Source organism: Symphalangus syndactylus, chromosome 15, assembly GCF_028878055.3.
Source record: "Symphalangus syndactylus isolate Jambi chromosome 15, NHGRI_mSymSyn1-v2.1_pri, whole genome shotgun sequence".
Lineage (NCBI taxonomy): Eukaryota > Metazoa > Chordata > Mammalia > Primates > Hylobatidae > Symphalangus > Symphalangus syndactylus.
In genome coordinates this window covers 23,736,772-23,755,475 of record NC_072437.2, presented here as the reverse complement: position 1 = coordinate 23,755,475, position 18,704 = coordinate 23,736,772, and the positions used below count along the sequence as shown (strand labels likewise).

Genomic DNA, 18,704 nt, shown 5'->3' with positions numbered 1-18,704 from the left:
AGGGATTTTGGAGAAAGATATTTATATAAGGATACCAGTTACTGATTAGTTTATATCTTAAGGTATTATACAGTAAATAAAGTTGAAGAAAATGTGAAAAATCTCTAAACAGAGAAAATTAATTATCAACTCAAATATAAGATAGCAGCATTCAATTATCTAAGAGGGAGATTATATTGTTCATTATCCAGCACATGACTTCCTTTTGCCAGATCATTTGCATAGAATCATACCATATCATACCAGTAGCACTCATAGGGGATCACAGTGAGTATCTATGACCTCTGTCACTCTAGAAATACCACCAAGGCAACTCCAAACAGTGACTCACTCAAGGTCACTTAATTTGTCTATGGCAGAGAAAGGGCTAGAACTTAGGCTTCCTGGGTAGAAAAAAATAATGGTATTTCTTGAATTAGCTCAACTGATGTTTTTGCCCTGATGATATCTTGCTTAGCATTGGCTTGTTGACTTCTTTTCTTGTTTAAATGAAAGGCTAAGCCAAATATTCTACCAATTCTACAAACATTTTTTTTTTTTAACACAGCGCAAGTTTATTTTTCTTTTGTGTAAGTAGGCAATCCATGGACTGGTGTGGCAGCTTCACAGTCCTCCAGGATCTAAAAAGTTTTTTTTTTTTTTAGTCCATTATGATTTATTCTCTACAATACTTCACTAAAGAGTTTGTTGATTTGCACTCAGGAGTTATATGGCTAAGAGGCAACCAAGTGTAATACAAGGAATTGGTCTGAAGTCTTTGCACTGAAGGTCATATAGTCTCTTGCTTCAGGGTATTAAAAGTGAAAATGAAAAAAACCACATAGCGCCCTAGGCTCCAGAATCCCTATAGAAAATAACATCAACAGTCAGTGAAATTATAGCTGTCAACACATCATGGAAAACAGATCTTGTACAAAATATTAAAATTAAAACCCAGGACTTATTTTGTATTAATGGTTTTTATTATAAACAGTAAAATACATATATACTATCTCACCTACAAAGCTTTCATGTTGAAAGGGCCTCTAACATGAGTTGTTTTAATATGATGAAGCAAAAAATTTAAGAATCTCACAGTAGAAATAATTTAATCGTGCAAACTCTAGCAATCAAAGACATACTCTTTTAATGTAAAACAAGGACAATTCATAATTACAGAGAATGTCCTAGCTGTGGGTTATTATGAGACATGCCAAGTTTCTAGACCAAAAGGCACTCATAGCTAGGGATGAAACAAACTCCAAACCAAGCCAGAGAATTTGGGCTAGTTCCTTGAAAACAGTGGCTACTGGCCAGGCCCGGTGGCTCATGACTTGAGGTGAGGAATTCAAGACTAGCCTGGCCAACATAGTGAAACGCCATCTCTACTAAAAACAAAAAAATTAGCCAGGCGTGGTGGCGTGTGCCTGTAATCCCAGCTACCTGGGAGGCTGAGGTGGGAGAATCACTTGAACCCGGAAAGCAGAGGTTGCAGTGAGCTGAGATCACACCATTGCATTACAGCCTAGGTGACAGAGTGAGACCCTGTCTAATATATAAATAAATAAAAGAAAACAGTGGCTACCTCCTCTTCAGTTTGAGCAACTCGAGGACAAAGGAAACAGCAGAAAACATTCCCTTTTCTTTAAACCCACCACTCACACTGAGGGTAGTGGGCACCCTCATCAGTGCCTTCGTCAAGTGTGTGGAAGGCAACTCAGCTTCAGCTGGGAGCTTCATCTCTGCATGGAAAACTGCCAGGTAGATGACCCAGACTTGGCATTTTTTTCTGAGACCCACCAGCCACACATTTTTATGAGGCAACCTTGACCATACACTTCCAGACTGCTCCCTGACTAGGCCCCGTTCAGGATGGATACTGACAGTGCTCATTCCTCACGGAGCCAAATAGTTTTCCTTGGTTTACTCCTGAGTCCTCTTGACAAGGCAAGAGAAAATGAAGCATTTCCATTGCTGGACTTGTGTGGGAGGATGAGGGAATGTGCAGGGAGGAAGGCTTCTTCACTCCAAAAACCAGAGTCCACCTCGGTGTGGTGCTGCACTTAACCAGCCCGATTCTTGGGCACTGAATTTCTCTCACCACCACTTGGCATTTTAAATTTTCTATTCGTTTTCTTAAATGCTAGGTATCCTACTCCATAGTTAATAAAATGAAATAAAAGAGATCTATACAGTCTTCCACAAAGGTTGAACTAATTTACTCTCCCACCAACAGTGTAAAAGCATTCTTATTTCTCCAAATCCTCTCCAGCATCTGTTATTTCACAACTTTTTAATGATCGCCATTCTAACTGGCATGAAATGGTATCTCACTGTGGTTTTGATTTGCATTTCTCTAATGACCAGTGACAATGAGCTTTTTTTCATGTTTGTTGGCCACATAAATGTCTTCTTTTGAGAAGTGTCTGTTCATATCCCTTGCCCACGTTTTGATGGAGGTTTTTTTTTTCATGTAAATTTGTTTAAGTTCCTTTGTCAGACGGATAGGTGATTCCTCAAGGATCTAGAACCAGAAATAGCATTTGACCCAGCAATCCCATTACTGGGTATATATATCCAAAGGATTATAAATCATTCGACTATAAAGACACATGCACACGTATGTTTATAGCGGCACTATTCACAATAGCAAAGACTTGGAACCAACCCAAATCCCCATCAAGGACAGACTGGATAAAGAAAATGTGGCACATATACACCATGGAATACTCTGCAGCCATAAAAAGGATGAGTTCATGTCCTTTGCAGGGACATGGGTGAAGCTGCAAGCCATCATTCTCAGCAATCTAACACAGGAACAGAAAACCAAACACTGTATGTTCTCACTCATAAGGGGGAGTTGAATAATGGGAACACATGGACACAGGGAGGAGAACATCACACACCGGGGCCTCTCAGGGGTGGGGGGCTAGGGGAAAGATAGCATTAGGAGAAATACCTAATGTAGGTGACGGGTTGATGGGTGCAGCAAACCACCACGGCGTGTGTATACCTATGTAACAAACCTGCATGTTCTGCACATGTATCCCAGAACTTAAACTATAATAAGAAAACAAATAAAAGAAAAATATCTATACATTGGGGAAGATAAATGGAGCAAATAGAGCAACATATTTTTTTTTTGAGACTGAGTCTCACTCTGTTGCCCAGACTGGAGTGCAGTGGCATGATCTCAGCTCACTGCAACCTTTGCCTCTTGGGTTCAAGCGATTCTCCTGCCTCAGGCTCCTGAGTAGCTGGGATTACAGGCGCATGTCACCACGCCTGGCTAATTTTTTATATTTTTAGTAGAGATGGGAGTGTCACAATGTTGGCCAGGCTGGTCTCCAACTCCTGACCTCAGGTGATCTGCCTGCCTTGGCCTCCCAAAGTGCTGGGATTACAGGCATGAGCCACTGCACCTGGCCCAACAATTCTACAAGAAAAAAATAAGCTTAAGGAGCATGGCACTGTAAATTCTTGCGTGGCCAATATCACTAAGTGTGCATGCTCAAGGGTGAAAGTTTAGCACTATTTTTTTGCTTTCTTTATTCTTTGAAATTAAACACAACTTTTGACCTAGAACACTTGCACAGTAATGAGTGCAGCCCTATATAATTCTTCAAATTGGAGGTGGGTGGCTTAGTCCAGAGCTGATCACCCTGACATCAGTCCATGACACCTAAGAGTAACTGTTGCCCCATCTGTTTTTAACAAGACATTTATTCTCAGCAGCAGGAAGTCATAAAAACAATCCTTCCATCTTCATTTACATTGTCAAGGGAAACGTGGCAGGCTGCGGGAACCCAGTACAGTAGTGAGGGGGCTGTGGCCTGGGCACCCTATCACCACATTTCTCTTGCACATCCCAGGTCCTCTTGAGCAGCACAGGACAGTGCCAAGCAAATCAACACACCCTCGCCCATTCCTTTCCAGAAACTTGACAGCGATGCCTAGAACACTACACGTGTTCTTTCTCATATGTGCCCCCGCTCCCTCTCCCCCATTCCTGGCAGGAGAAAATGCAAAAGCTCTTCTGACTTGAATATCTGCCCATTTCAGGAAGCCACCCCATCACCACATCAACTTTTAAAAATAATTAAATCAAAACATTGTGTTACTGGCATGGCAACCAATCCACTTGATGAGTTTTTTGAGATGTTGTTGAAAACCAGTGTCAGGTCCTTGGGATCCCTTCTTCCCACTGGCCACTTCTTCTGTGCATCATTTAGCAGTGCCTTTGTGACAATGTTTTCAAAGCATCTTCCAAGTTCCCTAGTTCTACGAACTTTGTCACCAAACAAATGAAGACCAAGCAAGGGGAGAAGAAAACTTGCTGACAGAAATATGGAAATCAGCAACAATAAAAAGGGGAAATACGTCACATGAAAGTTGGAATGGCCTAGATTAAAACAAGCTATTTGGAAATTTGCCCTGGTGGGGTGAAGATTCCAAACCTGTTAGGCAAGCTAAAGACCTGCCTTGTGAAATTACACAGCTATGTTGTAAAGTCCTGAAAGGACTGGAACATCAACAGTCTTCCTACTTCTACAGGCAAACTAGAAAAAAGGACTCCCCTGCTTCCTGGTCCCTCAGGATGTCTGCCTGAAAAGAAAACCAGCTCAGAGACCCTGCATTCTCTCCTATGATGTGTCCTCCTAAAGCCTAACTCAACTGCTTGTTTGCCCATCTATGTTTCTGAGAACATAGGTCCAACTATAGGCACTGTTACCAGTAGGGGAGCGAGGTAGACGAGTGGTAGGGAGGAGGCCTCTCCTTTCACACCTGTGTGCAGTGGTGACATCACACGTTCCCATGGGTGTCTTCATTCCATTCTTCAGCAGGCTACACCACGGAGGTCTGTTCAGTAATCAGGAGGCTCGGTGGAGGAAGAGTGCCAAAAAACCCAACTGAGAGTGGGATGAAAACGAAAATATCTATGGCTTGCTAAGCAATGAGATCTGCAACGTCATCCAAAAGGCTTCTGATCTTGATGGGGGCCTCTGTCCAGAAGCCTTGAATAACTTGTAATCCCCACATCCAACCCTGATGTGGCATCCACTTACGTATCATCAGGGTTGTATTCAATTCCTGGTATGCAATAAACTGGAAGTCTAAAAACAGGAATTTGAAACAACCTAAAACTGTTTCTTGTTGGTCTCCATTGCCCAGACTACCAGGGGAATACACCTACTTGATCTGGGGAAGCTGCAGGGGTGTGTGTGTTCAACCTTCGTCAATCATCAATTCCAGCTTCAGAGATTGGCCAAACCCATGTGGCGAATACCAGACAAGGCTCCTCTGAACCCATACAGTAATTCCCACTAGTCAGGGAGGAGCCCCAGTCCACCAGAACCTCATACGGAGGGAAGGCTGAGATAAGGCTTGGGCCCCTCAAGTTCTGTTTCATTCAGTGTAACCTACCACCCCTCAGTTAAGGGGAGGCAGACTCGACAATAGAAGCTGAAAATGGTGCCGTAATAGAAGTAACTGGACCAGGAAGAGGAGGCACCTGTTGCAGTGATGTCACAGCCATTGGTGCCCACAGGGATGTGGGACTGGTCATGCAGCCATGTGTCAGGAGTAATGATTGTAGGGGGTGGGGCATGGAGAGTATGGTTCTGGAAACAGTGCTGTCAAGAAGCAATATACTCTGCAAAACTGATTGTCACCTTCTCACTTTAGTACCTGGTGAGTTTGACCATTTTTCCAAATTCGCTGGTAATTGATCCTTAAAGCTACCTTTCCTGAGCAAGGAAGGACTCTATTGTTTGGATCTGACTCCAGTTTTGTTCCTTAGCAACCTCAGGTGAAAATGAGGCTGTATGTTTGATGCCTTTTTCATTAATGAATTCAATTTAAATCCCATGGACTCCTATCTCCCAGTCCAGGTAATCACTAGCATCCTCAAAGTTAGTATGGAGGGAGACAGAGCAGAAAAGCTTAGGTAACTCCTCTCAGAATGGAGGAGAAATCAGCTGTCCTTAAATGCAATGGCTAACATGCATTCCCTGAGTCCTGAATAAAGATTCATGGCTGAGAAGGTCCCAATGCAGCCATAAAGCCACTTGTCCCTCCCTGTCTTCCATGTCACAAAGAGCGGACAGGGGTCATTGGTAAATCTAGGAAGTTGTGGCTGTGGAAAGCCATTGAGCTGACAGTAGAGTTCAGTAAAGCAGTAGCAGCACATCTGTGCAGTCACCTCCAGGTTCTTTGTGGAGCTGCCATTCCATTAGACTCGGGGAGAGGGCTCAGTGCTCCTGATGCTGGATTCATTCATGTGATGCGAGAGCTTCCAGGTCCCAGAGTTAAGTCCAACACACTCTCCTATCTGCTGCTGCTGTCGACATGCTGGCAATTTTGAAGAGGTCCTGACCTAGGGCCAGGGACGGCTGTGGACTCATTCTCGTGACTGTGTGTTTCACTTCCAGATAATTTGGGCTTCTTGCTCCCCCAACAGCCTGCTGCCAACTTGGGCTCCACTGGAGGATGTATTTTTCCTATCCTGATTGGGTGCTCGAGTTCTAGAATGCTGCAGACCCTGAAATCAGAAAGTTTGTATTGCCAGAGGAACAGCTACAACAGAGGAGGGGAGCTATTTTGTTTCTGAAATAAGACTTCTTCCTTCCAATTCCATTCCTTCTTCCTGCATCTTTTCTCTTGGCCCAGATGCTCTTGCAGGGACAGGACCTCTCATGTTCTGCTTCCGCTTTCTGCTTCATGGAGCCATGCATCTGGCTGTGGGCTCCTGAGAAAAGTAGGCCCACAGGCCCAAAAGTTTTGAGAGAGCATAAAAAGGCATATGTACCTCTTAACCTAAAATTAAAGTTGAAAGAAAAAAATAAAAGGTACTTTAGTCAGGAATATAAAACACGATTTTCATTAAGAGTAGACAGGGAGATATCGCACAGGAAAGAGAAATAAGAAAAGAACTCTAAGACATTCTCATTTTTAACCTGAACTTAATGTCTACCAGCAAAGTAGGTCCAGAGAGGTGAGGCAGCTTGCTCAATGTTACACATCCAGTCGTTAGTAGAAATGGGATTAGAATCCACTTAGTCTAAGTTCTTTTCTCTGCACCATGTCCTTGAGTGAGGGTGAGGATTCATTATAACATTGAAAATGAATTGTTCATTGAATAGGATAACTATCATATGAAATATAAATGCAAACACCATACTCTGAAGTCTGATGTACATGAATGATTTGGGGATTATTCAGTGTTATACAATGTGCCTATCATTGCTTCTTGCAATTAGAATGGATAAGGTGTAGTTCACTGGGACACTTTTCCAATATGCATCTTGGAAGATGAACAGTCACTGTGTTAGAATATTGCCCTTGTGTCTTGAATGCAATAGCGCATTGCAGGCAGAGACCCAGGCAGCACCAACAGTTTAGGCTTTAGAGTTAAAAGTTGTTTGAAGCATTAGATGAACTAGTTCATTAAAGATTTATTGATTCAGAATATTCGGGAGGAATGGAGTATGAAGTGAGGACAAGTGAAATGGCAAAAAAAAAAAAAGTCTACAATAAAATACATTTGAAGGAATATAAATCAATTATTTTGAAGTAATATAAGAAAAAGCAACCACTAAAATACTGCCAGATCTATATACTGTAGGGCCTATTTTAATAACTGAATAATTTATCTGTAATTAGCAAATTGTTTATATGCAAATGGCATTGGAAAGCATTTGAAAATATTTTAGCAAATTAAAAACGTGCTATTGAATCTCATTTATTTCAAACTTGGCATTCCAAACTTTTCTCTCCAGAGAGTAGAAAGGTAAAATATAGTCTAGTTCTACTTAAATGATCAGAAAGTCTCATAGCAATAATGCTTTTCCTACTATAAGCAGTGATAATGATAATAATAATAATTCATTTTCACTACTCACAGAGAGTCCATAAATATTTTCTAGTTTGTGTCCCAACATATCTCTGTGTGGTGAGGACCAATAGAGGTTAAGGGACATGCCCACGATCTATTAATAGCAGAAATTAAATTCTTGAGCCTAGAACCCAGGTCTTCTGATTCTCTGCTGTGTACCCTTCCACTCCTCTACAAGGCTTTCTAGGATGGAGCACAGTCTTCTGGCTTAGGCTAGATGAGCTCTAATGTCATTTTGCATTGCCAAGGTCTCTATTTCTATGACTTTACATGTACTCTGACCTTAAAGCACATGGTGCGTGGTACACATATGTGCAATGGGGACTTAAACTTGCTGGATTTCAGGAACTCGGGATTGCCCTTCAGTGTGTTGTTTTCAGCATTTCATGGATCAGTACATGTGAATCCTTCTTGTTATGAGATAGGCATAAATACATAAACTATCTTTGACTCTTTTTCCTAAACACTAGGTTTAATTTGTAAAGGAAACTGAGTCAACTATCCCTAAGCCATTCTAATGTCAAGGAAAAATGATAGCTCCTTATCTACAATTAACATGACTAAGACCTAGACTCATGGGTAATCTTCTCTTCTCAAGCAACAATTACTGCAAGACTAGCTTTGGCAAGGATAGCAAAAGAATATTGGAGACTAATTTGTTATATAGAGAAACATATGCATGATAAGGAAAAGTCTTTATGCTGTTAACTTATTAATAAAGAGGAACCTGACACAGATAAACATGCATTTATTGCTCAATAATAGAGTCCATTTCACCTTATTTTATTGCTGTTTGCTTGCTGATATTGTTTATCATTGACCTTATTTATATTGACATAGATGCAATCTTAAATAGGGCTCAGTTTGAAGTTACCTAGCCGTGAAATGTAGCCTTTTATCCTTTCTATATGATGAAAAGCTAACCTGTTCCACTGATTTGCATGCACATGAAGGATGGCCTGGCCATACATAGCAGATTACCATGAACAGACCAACAAATAACTGATCAACAAGAAGAGTTGACCAACATGCCTGGAGAGGAAGAAAGAAGCCTTTAACTATAAATCATGCTGTGAACAGAGTAAGTGAACATTCATTGAATTGTTCCATCAGTCTTTTATCATCTAGATTTTTGAGCTTAATTTCCCACCATGCACATCTCTACCCTAGACCTCCTGAACTACATTCTCACAGATGCTTCACCAATAACTTTCTTAACATTATTACCACTATGAATAATCTTTTCTGGCCCAAAACACTCCCATCCTTCCTTCTCTCGTCTACACACAGAATTCTGTTCATATTTAAAGATCCAGCTTATATGTTATATCCTCAGAGAAGCCTCAAGCAACCGTACCCTCCTCTATATTCAATAGTACTTTGGTCAAACCATTACTATAGTACTTATCATAATGTGTCATAATTACTTGACTAGCTAGTTCATGCATTAGACTATACATTCCTCATGGGCAGAGTCACTGTGTTATTCCTTGTCATATTTCTGCTACTCTTTGGTCACCTGTACTTTACTTTTTACCCCTGCCAACATGCTTTCCACATCTTGCCCCCCATTGGGTATTAAGTAGGTGTTCTATAAATGCTTCTAGAATGAACCACAGTGGGAGTGGCCAACGGACAGCCAGGAGGCAAGGGGTGCATAGATTTGTGTATGACGAAAACTCTTTTTTTTTTAATTTTTATTATTATACTTTAGGATTTAGGGTACATGTGCACAATGTGCAGGTTTGTTACATATGTATCCATGTGCCATGTTGGTTTGCTGCACCCATTAACTCGTCATTTAGCATTAGATATATCTCCTAATGCTGTCTCTCCCCCCTCCCCCCACCCCACAACAGTCCCCAGAGTGTGATGTTCCCCTTCCTGTGTCCATGAGTTCTCATTGTTCAATTCCCACCTATGAGTGAGAACATGCGGTATTTGGTTTTTTGTCCTTGCGATAGTTTACTGAGAATGATGTTTTCCAGTTTCGTCCATGTCCCTACAAAGGACATGAACTCATCATTTTTTATGGCTGCATAGTATTCCATGGTGTATATGTGCCACATTTTCTTAATCCAGTCTATAGTTGTTGGACATTTGGGTGGGTTCCAACTCTTTGCTATTGTGAATAGTGCCGCAATAAACATAAGTGTGCATGTGTCTTTATAGCAGCATGATTTATAGTCCTTTGGGTATACACCCAGTAATGGGGTGGCTGGGTCAAATGGTATTTCTAGTTCTAGATCCCTGAGGAATCGCCACACTGACTTCCACAATGGTTGAACTAGTTTACAGTCCCACCAACAGTGTAAAAGTGTTCCTATTTCTCCACATCCTCTCCAGCACCTGTTGTTTCCTGACTTTTTAATGATGGCCATTCTAACTGGTGTGAGATGGTATCTCACTGTGGTTTTGATTTGCATTTCTCTGATGGCCAGTGATGATGAAAACTCTTTTAATATCATGTGTAGACCCAAAGTCTCAACCTCCTGACCTCTAATTTAGGCTGCAAACCAGAGTGCCTGCAGCTTTGTTTATCCTTTTAATGTGCAACACACTTAGATTTCAATGTTGCATTAATCTGGGATATTAATTCCACCAGCACTTCTGATGGAAGCTATAAGTTATATTACCAAAAAATCTTTCTGTGGCTTAATATTCAGAGGTGTGGGAATACAAATGATATTAAATATTAAGTTGGCAAAGAGGTATGAGCAAAGAAACTGTATGGTATAAAAATGTAGGCCCCAAATTAAGACTATAACATTTCACAATTAAATCAGGATGAAATGAACAAGTATCATAGGTTGTGCATTAATCAGAAAGGATATAAACCAAACCAGACACATTTATCACTTAAAAAATCCTCAACTCCCTAATGTGCCTGTAATTACTAATTATTTATAAACAACACTGGAAGTGTTGACATTGTATATTCCTATAAAATGAAACATAAAATAATAATGTCTCAGTTTTATACATCCCTTCAAGTTAATGATGCAATTTTAAAGGATCCTGTGAAGTTTTAGGTGAGCAGGCATTGATGAACACACAGAAATGGTAGCTGTTTTGTTGAGGTCTCAGTCTCCTCTTTCTATTTAATACTCTTTTTGACAACCTCATAGAGAGACAGTATGAAGTGGCCAACACAGCCCTGAGATCTAATATTGAAATGCCCCAAACTTGCTGAGTGACCCTGAGCAGGGTTTACATTTCTCTGCACACCACATTCCCCATTTAAATAAATGGGCTAGACAAATTGGTCTTTATTTCCTTTCAGCTAGAGTATTCAACCATTTCTATTTCTGAGGTTTATTTTATTTGTTTTCCCAGATCTTACCACTTACTCAGAGGAAAATGTGGGTGTTATGAAAAAAAAAAGATTTTCAATTTTTAACTATTTAATAACTGCAAGTCAGTTTTTTTCTTTTCATTTTCACCAGTTGTTATCCTTCCAGCCTCAAGTAATAGAATTAACCTCATGGGAAAGTATTTTCCCATATAATAGGATACGGACAGAATACATGGGCTGAGGGCTGGATCAGTGATAGTACTAAGGACCGGGGCTCTTTGCATCTCTCTGCTCTGCTATCCTTGGCGTCAGTCTCCTTTTCAGACTTACGGCAAGGTGGCTGGCCTAATTCCAAGGATACAATGGAGAATATCAAGACCAGACCCACAGGGTCACATTTCCTGTGACGGTGTCATTCTACTTGAAGTTAACAGCCAAGAGCTCAGGCCAGTAACTTCTTTCTGTCACATTATCAGGGTAATTTGGCAAGTAGCTATTGAATGTCTAGGAGAAGCCCGGTATGATGTCAGGAACTATTAGTGACACAATGAAAAGAAGAATAAAGTAAAATGCATTCAGTTTTTCACTATGAGATCATAATTAGTTCAGAAAACAAAGTATATCTGTTTTAAAGCCATAAAGCAACACAGAAACATTCTTTCCATGAAGATAACCAAGTCCTAGCTGAATCTCAGATATAGTTAGACAGTGTTACCTCATTCCCACTCAGGCAACAGAAAAAATTCCATGCTTATAAATTCCACACTTACGGATGATTTTGGAAAAGAATTTATTATCACAGGCCACACTTAGCTTACTCACTTAAGATTGCATGGACTGCAACCAAGTGTTATTTGATATGTCCGGAATAAAATTTTCAGCAGGACAAACAGAGTATACCACCAAAACATGATCATAGCAACTATAGATTAAAATATATGGCATATGGTATGTATAATCCATTCCCAAACCCTGTGTTCTCAGATATGATCTGTTCTCTGAATGATAACTATTTCATTATGTTCATTATGGTATGAAAATGAAATATGTGATGAAATTGAAATAATAATATACAGACACTTGAATGTAAAGATTCAGAGAGCCAGCCAGGCGTGGTGGCTCACGCCTGTAATCCCAGCACTTTGGGAGGCCAAGGCGGGCAGATCACGAGGTCAGGACCAGCCTGACCAACATGGTGAAACCCTGTCTCTACTAAAAATACAAAAATTAGCCTGCCGTGCTGGTGCATGCCTGTAATCTCAGTTACTCAGAAGGCTGAGGAAGGAGAATCGCTTGAACCCAGGAGGCAGAGGTTGCAGTGAGCTGAGATTGTGCCATTGCACTCCAGCCTGGGTGACAGAGCAAGACTCCGTCTCAAAAAAAGATTCAGAGAGCCAAATGATGGTATTTGCTGAATACACTGAAATATGACTATATCACAGAATATCTAACCATGTCACTATCTTTCATACTTCTAACAATGCTGTAATGAATACCCATGTACATCTCTACTGAGCTTATGGGTAGCAGTTTGTGTTGGAGACCTGGTAGTGGAACTCCGAGGTCATAAGACATGCACGTTTTTCATTTTCATAAATGCTGCCAAATTACTTTCCAAAATGGCTATACAAATTCCCAGCAGCTGTATATGAAAGTTCTTGTTGCACTATATGCCCATAATTACATGATATAAGAAATTCTAACTTTCACCAATCTGGTGGGTGAGAAATGGCATCCCATCTTTTCTTATGCGCTTCCCTGACTCTCAATTAGATTAAGCTCTGACAATTTCTTATCTGTTTGTAGGCCATGATAAGCCTTTCCACTTCGGAAAAAATCATCATTTGTTCTGGTTGCTCATTTTACTGTTGGTATATTTTCTATTTCATATTGACTTTATAAGTGTTTCAATTGTTAGATGTTATGTATGTATTCACGAAACATGTCCCAAATATATTCTTCCAGCTTTATTTTTAGTGACTTTTATCATGTTTTCTATTTTTATGGAGTCAGATCTGTGAACAGTCTTTCCCCTAATGATTTGTGTTTTTGTGTCTTAAGATGATAGTTCTTTTAAAGAGGGTGTGTGTGTAAAAATTTTTCTGATCCTCCAATACCTAGAAATGCCTGTATTTTATCATTACTCATTATATAATAGAGTGATGCATATAGAATTTTTAGCTCAAAGTTACTTCCCCGCAGATATTTTCATATTATTTTTGTGTCCAATGTTGCTGATGGAAAGTTTAATGCCAATCAAGTTTGCACACCTTCAGAAAAGTGGTCTCCTCCTACCTCTACCACCCTGTCTCTGGTAACTCATTATTTTCTATTTATGCTTAAAGCTCTGGAATGTTACAGTGATGTGATTATGAGTGGGTTTTTAAAAAATAAATCTGAAATACAGTTTTTGCTCAGTACTTAGTGGGATTTTTAATGTAAGACTTGTGGGTGTGGGGAGGAGGAAGAACTGTAGGTGAAGAAAGAAGAAAAAAGAGAAGAAGAAAAGAAGAAAGAAGATAAAAGAAGCATAAAAGAAAAAAGAGAAAATGGAAAGCGATACTAAACAATGGTATCATTAATAGGAAATATCCATCTATCTATACCTCCAATAAACTATATGTACATTTTTTCAGTCTTTCCAAGTTTTTGCTTATGGAACATAGTTATTCCTGTTTGTAAAATTAGAGAGCCCTTTGATGAGAAATTGCTGTTTTTTTCTGAAACTCTTAATTCCAAAAGAAAAATTGGATATATTTAAGTCATTTCCTCTGTTATTTGTTCCTACATTTCCAAATGATATGTTTATAATGTTATTTTTTAATTGATCAGCTTTTGACATGCTTGTGGTTGAACCTTTAACTCAGCCACAACACTTTCCTTCCCCATCTTCTCAATATGGTTTGTAATAAATTTGGCTTAGGAATGATCAGCGTTTACATTATTATGACTATTGTTTACACCACAGCTAAGTACTAGCCTACAATTATGTCTAGTTTTTTGGTTCAACTTTGTCTCTTACAAGAGTTAATAAATTACCCAGTTTTCATATTGGGACTTCCTGTTGCTCTTTCCCAGTGCTGGCTCTTTTCTTTGGTTTTATGTTTTCCTCTTTCAAGAATAACCTCCTTTACTGAAGAATACCCTTTAATAGCTTTTTTTAAAGAGTTTTTACTAGAGTCAAATATTTGAGTCCTGAACAAAATGTCTTATGTTTACTCTTTTGCTTGAAAAAGAGCTTTTCTGGGTCTTTTTCCCAGGAAAAGAGAAGCTGAAAGAATTCGAAGTTGAAAATAATATTACCTCTTTCTGCAAGGTTTTCATTCATAGTCTTTTCAAAGGAGGTGCATTCCTTCAGTTCTAAAAAAATTGTTAGTTTATTTGATCATTATCTTTCAGTCTCTCTATTCTCTCTGCAACTTCTATCAACCGAATGTTAGCTTTCTGTATTGATTCTCTAATATTATTAATTTTGTCCTCCTATTATCCTTTGTCTTTTTTTCTGGGAAATTTCTTTAATTTTCTCTCCCATTCCATTGAAACTTTTTTTTTCAAGTAGCATGTATTTAAATCCAAAGAATTCTTTCTTTTTCCTTGACTGTTCTTTTTTACAGCATCCAGTTCTTACTTCACAGATACAATACTTTACCTCTATGAGGTACTTCACAGTACAAAGTACTTCACAGATACAATACTTCACCTCTGTGAGGTAATAAGTATTCTATAAGAATACTTATTACATGAATGAATAAGTCTGCATGGGGTACCTTTTATTCTGATCCTGATTATGTCTCTGTTTCCTCTGTCTTTATATTTCTGATTTGTTTTTATAATTTCATGGAGGATGCTCTTCTCAGATGTCTGATAATCCTTGTCTGTCAATTTCCATTTAAGGCTGAGGCTTAAGAAAGTTTACTGGGGTGGCGGGGGGGGATCTTATTATGTACATTGACAGGGCTTGTTGACTGCTGAGCTTGAAGTGATCAGACTATAAGCCAGGCTTTTCTTTAGGATACCCACATATTTTAGAACCTTAAAGTCTCTCCTTTGGAGCCACTGAATTTGTTTCTCTGAGCTCCTGAATAGTAAGCACACTTGGTCTCTGGTATACTAAGAGCTGAGGTCCTTTAATTCAGATTTTAAAGGTTCATTTATATTCCCTTTTAGTGTCCCATCTCTCCCATGCCACCTTCTGCATTTAGTATCCTTTAACCTGGGGCCTCTTGGTTTCAAACTTTTCAGACAATAAACCATTTCCAATCACTGCCATGGAGTAGGAAAATGATACTAACATGGCTGCTATGGGTGAGGAAGCGCACTTGGGATACCTGTCCTGTTCTTTACCCTACCTATTTTGGGATCTGAGGATCTAAATTGTGGACATTTCAAGGGAGTCTGTGCGGCAAACTGGATCACTCCTCGTTAGTATCCCCTTCTGTTACTTTATAGAAGTTTAAATATGCACTTCTCTGCTAAATTAACTACCACTTCTCCACTCAATTTCTTCCAAAGTTTGTTCAAGTGTCTTCTCAGCATTGCCTCCTCTCTTGCTATCTGGGTTCCTGTGGGTTAATGCCCCATTAATTCCTTTACTCTCATTTTGAGAAGGGTTTTAGAAGGCGAGAGAGATAAATGTGTGTGGCCAATTCACTATGTCAAGCAGAAGTCCCAAGCTCTCCATGTTTGAGATCTTCCTCACTCTCACATATGCAAGTTTATGTACTGTAGCTGCAGCTGTAATGTCACCATGGTCTCTGATCTTGTTCCTCTAGCACTCCACCTGCCATAGCACTTCTAATTTCTTCTCTCATCAAAGACACAGGTGAAAGAGAATGCTTTTATTCTGCAAATGCATATGGAAAATAGATAGTCTCTCATGGATTTAGTAGGAAATTTAGTTACTATGAGTGTTTTAAATTACTTGGGTTTTCTGTTTATTCCAGTATTCCTCTATTTGAGGACTATTCCAGTGGTCAATTGTGTACTTATTTAGGGTCATGAGGAATATCTTGTTTAAAACTAGAGATGAGGGAAGAATCAGTGTAGTGAGATCATGTGCCATTTCTGCAAATTTAATTAAGGAGCTCTTTGTTTAGATTTGCCCAGGTCATTTCGTGGAGAAAGCATCCCACATTAATTCTTACATGACCTTGTGCTTTTTTTTTCTTTGTATTTTCATGTATATATTGCTATGGTTTTAAGAGTCATTCCTAGTCAAATAGGGAATTTCTTCAGGTTTTGTGATTAAATGATGCTTAAGCAGTGTGCCAATGAGACATTCATTATGCAAGGTGCTAAGGCAAAGCACCCAATGATCTGTGAAGGAAATAGAACTTCATCTTTGGTGTTTTAAAAGTACTTTCCAAGACAGATTATAGCAGTTCACCACAAAGGGGAAAAAATAGTGTCAAGTAATTTTATAAGACAAAAGAGTTGCAAGTATGTGCTATCTCCACATAAAAACACATAACTGCACACCGTCTGAGTTTTTCCCAAGCAAAGAATTCCTGAATAGGTGGAAGAAAAGTTCTACAAAATGCATCAGCCAGAAGTACTGTGCTAAGTTGCCTAATTACTCATGCTCTGTGGAAACTTTCAAAATGCAGCTGGCACCACTTGCTGAACTTGTTACTTCATTTTCAATTGCAAGGAACAACAAAGTAGTTTATTGGTCTTATTTAGGGGGACTGAAAAATGAGTAAGGTCATAAAGTAGATAAGTATCATTATCATTTATACCTGAAGGGGCTATGACCAATTATATTACTTCCTGTTATCTGCAAGGCAATAAATAGAAGCGGGAGAAAAGTCTAAAAGGTATTTGCACACAGGCTGGCCATATCCATATGGCATGAGCCTCAGGCTTGGGGCTAAGACAGTAAGATGAAAGTGGGTAAGAAGGAGTGCAGGAGAGGTTGATTGGGCTCATTTCTCTTCCAAAAACCTATCAACATAGAGATTGTATCATCAAGAAAGGGGTTGAACTTTGACATCAGGCATGCCTTCCACAACATGGCCATTAGCAAGTCACTTAACCTTATAGAGTGACAAGATTCTGCAGGACAATCCCAGGCTCCCTGTATCACCCATTACAGCTTTTGCCAGTAACGCCTGCCCCACTGTGACCAGCCTTTTCTTTCTCTTTCTTAGACACTTGGGATTTTTCCTCACAGTAACTTGAAACGTTTATCTTCCACTGCTGCAAGACTTTTTCAAGCATAAAAGTAAATATCTAAAGATAGAGCAGCTTTCTCAACTTTTAAAAATAAAAGACTAATGAGTCTTCATTCTAAAGGAGCAGAGACCAAAAAATAATAATAACTGTCAAAGAAAAACAAATCCTGCTACTCTGTTACCACCTACGATACTTGGGGTTTGATTTACTCTGTTACCACCTATGATACCTGGGGTTTGATTTCTTTTTAAGTTTATTTCTCTCCTTTATGATATGATATACTTCAGTGTAATAGGCTCACAATTTAACCAGGAATAGGGTCTGAGACAATGTGATGGAAATCCAGCCTTGCCTAAGCCACAGCCAACCTATGTCATGTATTCTTTTTATTAAAATATCTATGTAAGATGATTAGAAGGTTTGATTTATTAGAAAAATTAAATTGGGGTCAAAAGAAAATATGGTATAGGTTGAATTGCTAACTGGCTTTCCAGCCTTGGATTTTTTTTTTTTTTTTTTTTGCTATTTCTGCTGACTGGCTCCATTGCTCAGTCTAGGCCTGCTGTCAGGGAGCAGCCTTCTCTTTCTTAGCCAGCCCTCGGAAACCTGACAGTTTCCACCTGAATCCCTCATCTCAGCATTTGCTGCTTTCTTTCTCTCCTATCCTGACCTTCTGTGAGCCACAAAGAAAGCACCTCTTCCAGAGATGCTTTCAGAGCTCTAACACCCCTGACTGTTCCATGGAGGTCTCCTAGATCCTGAATTCTGGGTGACAGACACCAATCCCAGGCAAACCTTCTTCCTGCACGTTGCATGTACATGATGAAACACAGCCGATTATTTTACAGGAACTCAGTTGCTAGAAATGATTTTTTTAATGTTATGATGCTGAAAAAAAAGAGATTTAACTTCCTTTGTCAGTCCTTTGGCTCTAGATTTTAAAAATCTGAATGGTCAAGAGCAATGTGATAAAGACAGTTTAAAATTATTAATTATTATTAATATTGTCTCTGATGCTCAGCATATTATTGTTATTTTTTCAACTGTTATTTTGGGTTCAGGGGTTGTATGTACAGGTTTGTTATGTGGGTATATTGTATGATGCTGAGGTTTGGGGTATGAATGATCCTGTCACCCAGGTACTGAGCATAGTACCCAATAGTTTTTCAGCACTTGTCCCCCTTCTCCCTCAAGTAGTCTCTAGTGTCTATTGTTGCCATCTTTATGGCATGATTACCCATTGTTCAGCTCCCACTTATAAGTGAGAACATGAAGTATTTGGTTTTCTGATTCTGTGTTAATTTGCTTAAGATAATGGCCACCAGCTGCATCCATGTTGTGGCAAAGAACATGACTTCATTC

The 18,704-nt window shown here is 39.4% G+C and overlaps 1 protein-coding gene and 1 pseudogene across 1 annotated transcript in view; both read right to left on the bottom strand.

Moving 5' to 3' along the window:
• The window catches only part of HS6ST3 (heparan sulfate 6-O-sulfotransferase 3), an 807,361-nt gene that overhangs the window by 273,705 nt on the left and 514,952 nt on the right, over positions 1 to 18,704 (bottom strand). The gene's annotated exons all lie outside the window — the stretch shown is intronic.
• On the bottom strand, positions 5,557 to 7,076 carry LOC129463682 (AMMECR1-like protein; annotated as a pseudogene).